We start from the raw sequence: 9,826 nt of genomic DNA, 5'->3' as shown, positions 1-9,826 counted from the left end.
GGTCAAGTGGTCAATTTACCCCCACATACTGGCTATTTGAATAGGACCTTTGCAGTTACTGTGCTTCAGAGACATCAACACTGATTTCTTTTTTGGTAACCATGTGAAGAGGACATCCACTGCATCTTACATACCAAAAATTCTTTTCTCCTCTCCACCCCAATGACAATCAGATCCCACTAATAATATGGTTGTTATTCTCCACAGTAATTTCCTAGAGGCTCATAAACTCTAATGGGCCACCGAAACCTGAGCAGTTTGACTCCTGTGGCACGTTGGTGCTGGGGACAGAGCAAGTGGCACCACTATTACTTATCAAGAGAGATTACAGCAATTTGCGTAAATGCCATGAGACTGTGGACTCCTTCAGGAAAGGGACTGTTCCTTCTTTGTGATAGCATCCAGAACAATGTGTGGGTCACAGTATGTGCTCAATAAATGTCAGTGAACTGCATTTCATATTACTTTTCCAGTCTCTGCCCACACGTACTTTTATATATAATAGTTGCAACCTTATGATAATAAAGCATTTTGTATTCTTTGTATTGTTACAGTACGATTTTGGTTAGACCTGACAACTGGCTGTCTCAATCTTGGGAAAGAGAGTAGGGGTGGGGCGAGAGAGAGAGAGAGAGATATTGGTAGTAAAAGCGGAAGATGATTCATCTAGTTTGATATATGGCTCATATCAATAAATATTGATAAATATTTTAATGAAATTAGAATGAAGTCATTTAATACGATTTTCTTCTTTCTCATTAATGGGCATAAAGTTTCAATTCAGCAAGATAAATAAACTCTAGAGCTCTGCTGAACATTTACCTAGAGTTAACAATAATGTACACCTAAAAATTTGTTAAGATAGTAGATCTTATGTTAAGTGTTTTTCCAATATAACATAAAACTTAAAAAGAGAGCGAGTGAGAGAGAATGACTGTGCCAGGAAGAGGAAATATTTCCTTGTCTTTGGATTACTTTGGAGGAATACAAATAAACCACTCTCAAAGCAAATATTCAGCTCATTCTTCTTTTAAAATTGAGTGTGAAGTGTTGCTACGAAAGAATCACTCATTCATATTTATAGTGAAAACATATATCTTTATATTACCTCTTGTTTTATGATTCCATATATGAACAAACACAATACACAAAGGAATCCTTTCATTCATTCATTTGTATACATTTATTGCATTCCATAATGCAGGCCCTGTGCTACACTTTAGGAATACCAACACAAGATAAACAAGACATGCAGCTTAGAGTTCTGATGGAGAGACAGGCAAACCTCAGTAGAGTGTGGTTTGTGCTGCACAGAAGCATGTGTGCTGAGATAGGCAAGCACGGGGAGAGGTATTTACGCTAGAATTAGATTTTTGTTGACTCAGATCTCTCTTGAAATACTGTTAAAGTGGAAGAATGTTCTAGGCTGATGGAACAGCCTTGTGGAAGGCACAGAGGAATGAAACAGCATGATGAATTGGGAAAGTTGAAGTAGGTCACTATACTTGGAGCATATGACGATTGTTGGTTAATGGCAAAAGATGAGAATAGAAAGGAACATGTAGGCCAGATGACAGCATGAAAAGGTATTATGGGCCAAGCTTTGTCAAGTCAGGTAAGGAGAGCAAGGACATGACAGAATTCACTTTGTTCATTCTTTCAATTGTGATTGCATGCCTACTGTGTGTCAGGCTGGTAATGAAAAGTGCTCAAACTCTGGATGTATCTGAAAAGTATAGTTAATAGGATTTGCTGACAGACCAGATGAGGGGTGTGAGAAAAAGAGGGAGACAAGGGTGACAGCAAGATCTTTCGCCTGACTATTAGTAGGAGGGACCTGCTATTAACTGAGATGGAACAAGAGTATAGAAGGACCGATTTGGGGGGCAGAGTTAGGAATTCAGTCTTTTACATATCATGTATGAGACACCTATTAGACATCCAAAGAGATGTGAGAGTGGGCTATTAAATATATCGGCCTGGAGTCCACTAGACGGTCTAGGATATAAACATAACTTTGGGATCATCAGCATGTAGATAGTATTCAAAGTCATAATACTAGGTGAGATGTAGTCAGTAATGGTAGATAAAAAAAAAAAAAGAAGAAACTAGATATCAGCTATAATGAAAAAGTTGATAGAAAAGTCCAAAGTCTGACTCCTGGGGCCTTCAACCATGTAGAAGCTAAAGAAATGAAAAGGACACAGCAAAAGAGACTGAGATAGAATGGCCCAAACAGAAAGGAAACCAATGGAGTAGCCTGAACTCTAAATGGATAAAAGTGTTGGAAGGAAGAAAAAGTGATCAATTATATCAAATGCCATGATGTTCATATGAGAAGAAATTGTTATATTTCGCAATGTAGAGTCATTAATGATCTTAAGGAAATCAGGTCCACTGGCTTGGTGGTGGCAAAACCCTGAAATGGAGTAGATTAAGGAGGGAATGGGAGGAGGGAATGTGGAGACTGTGAGTATAAACAACCAAAGAGTTTTTGTGTAAAGAATAAAGAAGAAAGAGAAAGTAGTTGAAAAGTTAAGTGGGGTCAAAAGAGGTTTTTAGGTTTTAAATAAAGAGCTGGGAAACAATAGCATCTTTTTGTGATGATAAGGGGAAATAGAGAGGGGAAAAATTAATGATGCAGAAGAAAGAGGGAAGAATTGCTGAAGCAATTTTCTTGAGTGGACAGAGGGGAGGTGATCTAATTTTAGGTGGAATGATTGGCTTTGGCTAGGAATGGAAGAGAACATAAATTTTATGGGCATATGTTCAGGTATGTGAGTTGATGTGGGTAGTATTAACCTGGTTAGCAAAACCAGACAAAGATATCTCAAGAAAACAGAAGACCAATATGCCCTATGAAGATAGACATAAAAATCCCCAAGAAAATTACTAGTGTGTTAGATTCCTATGAATGCTATAAAAATTACCACTAACATGGTGGCTTAAAACAATGGAAACTTATACTCTCACAGTTCTAGAGGTCAGAGATCCAAAATCAATATCACTGGGCTAAAATCAAGATGTCAGCAGAGCCACCCTCTTTCTGGAGGCTCTAGGGTAGAGTTTATTCCTTGCTTTTTCTAGCTTCTGCTGGCAGCTGCTATTCTTTGGCTTGTGGCTGCATCACTCCAATCTCTGCCTCTCTGGTCTGGCCACATTGCCTTCTCTTCTGTTTGTCTCTCTCTCCTTAAGAGCATTTGTGATTGAATTTTGGGCCAACTTGGATAATCCTCATTAATCAACTCATTTCAAGATCCTAAACTTAATCACACCTGCAAAGCGTTTGCCATGTAAAGTAATGTTTCTAAGAGACAGTCGCAGAATCCAAAGCCTTCACTGCAGACTCAAACTTTCCTTCTGGTGAATTTTGTTTCAAGGATCCTACTATCCCCTTTGTGAGTCAACTCTTTGCAGGACCCCTCAGATCCCCAGGTATGTGGATGTAACTGAATTTCCACCACAGACACTAGTTGTGTTTTTTTCCCCCCTAGAATGCGTCCTTCAGCTACTAGCATGTTTCACCGAAAATAAGACCTAGCCGGACAATCAGCTCTAATGCATCTTTTGGAGCAAAAATTAATATAAGACCCGTTGCTCCAAAAGACGCATGAGAGCTGATTGTCCGGCTAGGTCTTATTTTCGGGGAGACACAGTAGATAGATTAGTTTAATGTGAATAAAAACTGTGAAAGGGATACCTTGTAGCACCATCTGACAGCCATGTCTACGTCTCAGTTCTGGCTTAAGTGGGATCATTTTTACTCCAGAATTAATTGAGATATTATAAAAGTGCGTAGCCCAGAATTTGGCCCATAGTAAGAGATCAGTAAATTATAGTGTTCATTACAATTTTATTAATATTGATGAATTTCACCAGCATGTGGGTAGGCATGAAGTCATTCCAGCATCTGAATCTAGCATAATCAATGTCTGGTGATGCAGGAATCTCAGTTCTGTATAAAGTCCCCTTTCCTTTAGTATTTCTGTGAGTCCTCAAGGGACGTCTTACATATGCCCATGACAATGAAAGTCTTGGCTGCCACACAGGCTTTGAAGATCTCACTTCTGTCTCTGGAGCTAAGCTAATACTTTCTTACTACTTTGTTTTTTTTTAAATAAGTATTTTCTATTTATTTATTTATTTATTTATTTATTTATTTATATTTATTTTACCGTAAGGAGGGCGCAGCTCACAGTGGCCCATGAGGGGATAGAACCAGCAACCTTGGTGCCATCAGCACCACGCTCTAACCAACTGAGCTAACTGGCCACCCCTCTTCCTAGTTTTTTAATGAATAGATTTTTACTGAGCTGTAAGTGCAATAATAAGCAATTTTATATTCTTTTGTTGTTGTTTGTACCATTACAAAGTCTTTAAACTTATTGTAAAAAGTTGTTTAAATTACTTGAAGTAGACAGACTATAATTTATTTAGCAACTCCTCATTGCTGATCATTTTTATGTAAGGTAATAATCCCTAATAACTTTTTGTGTAAATTTGTAATTATGTAGGTAATAGCTCCTGGAATGAGAACAGGAGCTGGATTAAAGTGTAATTATTATCTTCCTTTGAATCCAAATTAAGTTTCAATGCTATCTGGGTGTGTTGGTAACTGTTACTAGTTATATATAAATTATCTCTTGCCACATAATAAATTACCTGAAAATTTAACATCTTCAAACAACAAACATGTATATCTCACAGTTTCTAAGGGTTTTCTAAGGGTCAGAGAGTAATTTATTTTTAAATTTTATTTATTTATTTATTTTTTAATTTTTATTTTTTTTTAATTGGGGAAGGGGAACAGGACTTTATTGGGGAACAGTGTGTACTTCCAGGACTTTTTATCCAAGTCAAGTTGTTGTCCTTCCAGTCTTAGTCGTGGAGGGCGCAGCTCAGCTCCAGGTCCAGTTGCCATTGGTAGTTGCAGGGGGCACAGCCCACCATCCCTTGCGAGAGTCTAACCGGCAACCTTGTGGTTGAGAGGATGTGCTCCAACCAACTGAGCCATCTGGGAGCTCAGCGGCAGATCAGCCCAAGGTGCCATGTTCAATCTTAATTGCAGGGGGTGCTGCCCACCATCCCTTGCGGGACTTGAGGAGTTGAACTGGCAACCTTGTGGTTGAGAGCCCACTGGCCCATGTGGGAATCAAACCGGCAGCCTTCGGAGTTAAGAGCACGGAGCTCCAACCGCCTGAGCCACCAGCCCGATCCCGTCAGAGAGTAATTTAGATGGATGATTCTGGCTCAGAAGTTCTCATGAGGTTCCAGTCCTGCTCTCGACCAAAGACACAATCATCTCAGGGCTTGACTGGATGTGGAGAATTCAATTCCAAAATGGCTTACCCACGTGGCTATTGGCAAGTCTCAGTTCCTTGTGGGCGATTGGATTGAGGGTCTCAGTTCCTTGCTGGCTATTGGCCAGCAGCCTCCCTCAGCTCCTTGCCACATGGGTCTCTCTCCATGGGGCACATCACAGCATGGCAGCTGGTGTTCCTAGAGCAAGTGATTTAAGAGTAAAAAGCAGAGCAACCAAGATGGAAGCTACAGTATGTCTTAAAGACCTAGTCTTCAAAGTCGCACACTGCCACTTTTGTTTCATTCTATTTGTTAGAAGCGAGTCATTAAGTCCACCCCACACTCAAGGGGAGGGAAATCAGTCTTTAATTTTTGGGGGGGGGGCACCTTAAAGAATTGATGGACATATTTTAAAAATCACCATAACCTAACAGCTGTGCCTTCTTTCCTCCTTTCCTCCTCCCTCCCTCCGTTTCTCCCTTTCTCTCTCCCTTTCTTCCTCTCTTTCTTCCTTTCTCTCTCTCTCTCTTTTTTCTATTAGCTAAAGAAAACAGGAGGAACTCTTCCCCAGTCCCAGATTTCTGGGAAGTATCCCCAGGAGACGAGGTAAATAACCCCAAATAGGCACTGGATTGGTAGAATTCTTTTAAAAGCCATGATAGAGCCCACACAGTCACCAAATCACAGGTATTCTCAGAATGTGTGATGACAGCACCTAAGGGGAGAAATTTCATTTATAGCCAGACTCATTGCTGGAACTCAAGATGCACATTCCTCCAGCAGGGAAAATAAACAGAGTGAAAGAATCCTGAATAAGAGGGCTTCCATAGTCACAAACTTGCTAACAGTTTAGTGTTTGTGGACTTATAATTATTAAGATTGGCATTTAATACCTGAGAAGAACAGATTAATTTTTTAAATTTATATCAAGATAAATGATTTTTTGGTTAAAACAATGGATATGATAATGTTAGGGAAATTATTCCAAAAAGCAAATTGGAAAGCAGCTATAGAAAACAAACTAGAAAACTTGTATGAAGCAAGTTAGAGAAAGGTTAATCTGAAGGGAAATGCTACAGTTTATTTTGCAGCTCAGATTATTTGCAAGACTTCAAGGGCTCACTGGACCCTTATCTTCATTCTCCCTCCCAAACTCTTACTGATAATGATTTTAGAAAGAGGAAGAAAATGAGGTGCCTCAGAATCACTGAGCTCAGCGCCAGTGGGACTTTCAGCTACTTCAGTCTTTCAACTCCATGGGAAGAGTTGATGAGGTGAGGTTGAAGGTGGCACAGCTGCTTGTGGTATTAAACACATCTGTCTGCAGTTAGAGAAACCTTGAGCAAAGGATCAGGTCTTTACAGGCACACACAACCATTGTTCTGTGACTGGACGTGGGAGAAAAAAGGTGGAGGGAAGCAGGTAAACTGTAACTGCCAGGGGAGCCATATTCTGTTACTGAGAATAACAAGGTAGGTAAGGAAGCCACCAGGACTTAGTGGCCCATAAAGCTATGGAACTATCCCTTCAAAGACTAGATTTAAGGCCAACAAAACCAGAAAAGGTTCTGTCTAGCCCTGAAAGGAGAATGCTTCTGGAATAATACTCTGCAAAGTGGCGAATTAAAAATACCCACCACTTTGGTGCTATTAACAGAGAATGGCCATTTTTTTAGACAGATGTATGTGTATTCATAATCATATTTAATATTTACTGAGAACTTCAGTGCTGTACAGACTGCTGAGTCTTTACATGCATTATCTCATTTCATCTTCACAACAACCCTAACCACTTAACATCATCCTCAATTGCAGATAAGAAAACTGAGCCTTAGCTCTCTAAGTAATTTTAACTCCTGTTCAAAGTCCCACAGCTGGCAAATGGTCACGATGGGATTTGAATACAGAGTTTAGAGCTCTAGAAGCTGGATTCTAAACCCGTAGTCTTGAATGATTTACTAGTTAAAGTCTGACTTGATAGGGCAAGAAGAGCAGAGTGAACACCCAGACTGAGAATAGACAGGATCTGGTAACAGATGTTTCTGTAGCACATTCATTTCTCTTGTATAGATGGCAGGACAGCTATGGAAACCAGGAGATCTTAGGAGTGAGCTAGTGCTGATAACATTAGGTGCCCTCATAAACCACCTCCCAAAGGGGGTTGATGGAGAATTCCGCTGTTCACTGCGTACTTGCTGTAGAAGAACCAAGGCTGATGTAGAGCGGGAAGGAGGTATTCCATAAGGAGTCACTGAGCAAGTAGAGACACAGGAGTGTCAACCTGCTCAGAGGATGAAGAACGTGGGTCATCTGATCAGATCTTTGTCCCCAGATGTTGCCTTGAGCAGAGGACAGCTGCTTATCTCAGGTCACAAGGGCCAAATCAATGTCACAAAGTTGCCCAGTATCTTGGTCACGTGCGCTGTTCCTGCTCTGCATGGGCGTGGAACTGGCCAGCACTGCTCCTTTTAAGCATATGGAAGTCTATGACCTTGGAAGGAAGCCAGAAATACCATAATGCCCCAGTTAACATGTTGCCCATTTCTCCAACTGCCCCGCTGTGATGGGCGCAGATCTTTGCATGGGAAAGATTCTACACAGGACAGAGTGTCTCCTGTGTATGCTTTATATTCAATGGTCTATGTGTTCAGATCTTCCTTTTACCATTTATTAGTTGTTTGACCTTGAGAAATCACTTAGGCTCTATGAGTCTAAATTTTATCATCTGTCTCAGAGATATGACAATAGTAGTGACCACGTCATACGATTGTTCTGAGACTAAGTGACAAGGCATTAAAAACATTTAGCACAGTGAGTAACATATAAGCATCCAATAATAGAGTTATTGAAATATTTATGTATTAGAGAAGAAAATGTTAATTTATGAGTTGGCACAATATTTCATATTTCATAAGAAGATATCTGAACCTTTTTTTTTTTTAAAGCTCAATGACTTGAGAGGCTCTTTGGGTAGAAAAGATGAAATTTTGGGAAGAAAAGGTACAGAGCATGGCCTGGACGAGCTGAAGTTAGAGAATTTTTAACATGTTTGCTGAGCTGTGCTGTGCCTTCTGTACCTTTCTGTCTTCTGGAGTCAGCTACCCACACAGCCTCCGTCAGGGCTCTGAGTATAGGATAGGGGAGTGCAGTCCTTAGGGCCATGTCTAGCATGTGGGAAAGAGTGTTACAAAAGGATAGAATGCACAAGATATGAGATGTAGAGGGGGATTGGGAATGCTGCAAAAGCAAGAAATCAGAAGTAGGGATGAACAGGAGAAATGGAAGCCTGCCAACAGTCTTTGGAGAAACTCGGAGGGATAATGGATATCCAACTAGATGTAGTATGGGACTTTAAGCAAATTTTCTTTAAATCTTGAAGAACAAATTATTCCAGGAGGCTCAAGGACTTTGAGAACTTATAAAGAAGTGATACTTAGGTTACAAGTACTATCGGTTTGATTCCAAACTCAATCATGTTGGTGAATTGTTGGCAAGAAGAGTGATGAGTCCTGAAGTACTCAGTTATCTTTGTTTTCATGAAGGCATTTGTGTTTTGCTGAAGGAGGGTATAGTAGGCTGAAGAACAGCTCCCTAAAGATGTCCAAATCCTGATGTCCCCAGACTTGTGAATACGTTACATGGTAAAAGGGTCTTTGCAAGTGCAATTAAGTTAAGGATCTTGAGATGAGGAGATTATCCTGAGTTATTCAGGTGGGGCCAATGAAACCACAAGAGTCCTTATAAGAGGAAGGTGTATGTCAGAGTCAGAAAGAGAAGGTATAGAGTAGAAGCAGAGATCAGAGGGGAGAGAAGATGCTGCTCTGCTGTCTTTGGAGACAGAGGAGGGGGCCACCAGCCAAGGTAAGCAAACAGCCTCCCAAACCAGGAAAAGGCAAGGAAACAATTCTCCCCTACGGCCTCCAGAAGGAACGAAGGCCTGCAGATGCCTTGATTTTTAAGCCCAGTGAAACTGATTTTGGACTTCTGACCTCTAACCCTATCAGGTAATAAATTCGAGTTGTTTTCAGCCACTAAATTTGAAATAATTTGTTACAGCAGCGATAGGAAACTAACACAGAAGGGGAGTTGTGCGTATGTGGGTAAGAGTGGGAAAGGAGAAAGGACAGTGTCCTCTGCCAGGCCCTCTGAGTTGGAGAGGGCAGGTGAAGGAGCTATCCTGTTGGAAAGTCTGAGGGATGAGGGCAGAAGCAGCAATGCTGAGGGCTCTGAGTGAGACAATGTGACAGCAGGGAAAGTGAAGGGCTAGCAGTGCTCTTAGGCTAAGAGGTTGCTACTGGATTTGTCAGTGGCTAGTCTGGGCAGAGCAGAAGGAAGCTTCAGAGTCCATGAAGGGAGATGGGGGTGGGGGAGACGAGGCCAGAAGAGCCAGGAGTGTCATTGGTGGAATAGGTTTCGTTTGGAGAAATAGTAGACATCCTTGAAGACTCCTTACAAGACTTGAGGGACAGTGATGGAAGGGTGAATTCTTACATGAGCAGGGAAAGACTGACTGTTTGGATTATTAT

Source organism: Rhinolophus sinicus, chromosome 1, assembly GCF_057876585.1.
Source record: "Rhinolophus sinicus isolate RSI-liver-muscle chromosome 1, RSI-T2T, whole genome shotgun sequence".
Lineage (NCBI taxonomy): Eukaryota > Metazoa > Chordata > Mammalia > Chiroptera > Rhinolophidae > Rhinolophus > Rhinolophus sinicus.
This window is presented reverse-complemented; position numbering follows the sequence as displayed.